Here is a 2,014-nt window from a genome sequence, read left to right on the forward strand (position 1 = left end):
TTATTCGTATTCTGCCAATATGCTTGGTTCCACATTGTTTATAATTACAGGGGAGAGGCTCCGGGGCCGGGTACTGAGGGCAGGAAGGACAGAAATGTTGAAAAATAGGGGCTCCACTGGTACAAATTAAATGTTCAACAATAGTTTTATTGTTTATTTTATTGTTTTGTCTCATTCTATAAGTAATGCAGCCACATTATAGGAAAATCACAAAACACAAACAAAAGAAAATAAAGAACAAGAGCTCCTATAATTCCAACTTCCCTTGCCTCATTCCATTTCTGTTCCTCCCAGGGGGATTCCTTTTTTTTCTCCTAGGAGTTGAAGGCACAATGACCCTCAGACTGGCAGCTCCTCATTCCCCCCACCCCAGACCAAGTTCAGGAGGCCTCCTGCCCTCAGTACCGGGCCCCGGAGCCTCTCCCCGGACACCTGAAGCTTGTCTGCATTTTGCTACACTCACTTTGTATTATACTTCAAAATCCTTAAATGTGATTTTTTTTTAAGTTTATTTATTTTTGGCTGCGTTGGGTCTTCATTGCTGCACGCGGGCTTTCTCTAGTTGCGGCAAGTGGGGGCTACTATTTGTTGTGGTGCGGTGGCTTCTCTTGTTGCGGAGCATGGGCTCTAGGTGCGCAGGCTTCAGTAGTTGTGGCACATGGGCTCAGTAGTTGTGGCGCACGGGCTTAGTTGCTCCGCGGCATGAGGGATCTTCCCAGACCAGGGCTCGAACCCGTGTCTCCTGCATTGGCAGGCAAATTCTTAACCACTGTGCCACTAGGGAAGTCCCCTTAAATGTAATTTTATATATGATCTTCTATCAGGTGTGTGTGTGTGTGTGTGTGTGTGTGTGTCTATGAAAGAGAGATACAGATACAGCAACTGAGGGAGGGAAGGAAAGAGAGAGAGAGAAAGAGACAGAGACAGAGAAACAGAGACAGAGACAGAGACAGAGAGAGACACAAGGTAGATCTTTGGTGTTAAAAGATCTACAGATTGAGGTCAAGGGAAGCCCTGGAAATTTGGAAGGGGCAAGGGGATGGTGAGGGCCTTCTATGTTCCCAGGGTAGAGAAAAAAGTGTATTTCAATGGGAAACTATGTTTCATCTAGAGGTTAGATCACCACCAGTTTATCTGCTTCTAGACTCTGACTGTCTCTGAGCTGTTTTAACTCTGTAGTTGAGGGCAGCTGACAGCAACGCGAGGTCGCTCTTGTCTCTAAGCATGCATGTCCTCTACTGCCCAGGAAAGCCTCAGTTGTTCGCCCTCCCACCGTGTGACAAGGCCCGTTTTGCCTCCATTTATGTACATATTCATGTCAATATTCCTCCTGTATAAGGTGTCTCTTTGGAACTGGTTATAGTCTCTACTTGTCCCTCATGAAATCAATAAAATCTTTAACATGTGTTCATTTTTATATCTGTATGAGAGTCATGATTTTACCACTTTGTTGAGAATTATTTTTGAACAGTTTTCCGAGGATTGAGGAGAGGTCAGCTGGAAAGTGAAGGGGGGAAGGGGTGAGCGACCTGTACAGCTCTGGGCACGAAAGGAAGAGGGTGTTGGGTCAAGGCACCCAGGTCATCTAAATCGCTACAGAAATGCACCTCTGTTTGGCTTACTATGTATTACTGATTTGGGCTCAGACTCTAAGAAGTCAAATATTAATGTGTAGAAGAGTAGTAAGTTCCAAGTGATTTTAGCCTGCTACAGATGCAAATGATTTCTATCCACCAAAAAATATAACTCCCAAAGGATTTATTGTCCTGTAAGAAGACATTATCTAATTTTGCAATCTATTTCAACATCTTTTATTCTTCTTCTCCTCCTCCCTCCCCCCCCCTTCTTCTTCTTGGCTTTATTTTGCTTTGTTTACTCACTTTTTTGTTTTTCTTTGTTGGAAGGCAACATTCTTTTTTTCACTAACATTATATCGATCTTCCCTATTCTTTGAACTAGCTTTACCAATCTGCTGATTCTCTCATTAATGAGTTAAATAAATCTTTGCCACATG

The sequence above is a fragment of the Balaenoptera acutorostrata genome, chromosome 4, assembly GCF_949987535.1.
Source record: "Balaenoptera acutorostrata chromosome 4, mBalAcu1.1, whole genome shotgun sequence".
NCBI classification, from domain to species: Eukaryota; Metazoa; Chordata; class Mammalia; order Artiodactyla; family Balaenopteridae; genus Balaenoptera; species Balaenoptera acutorostrata.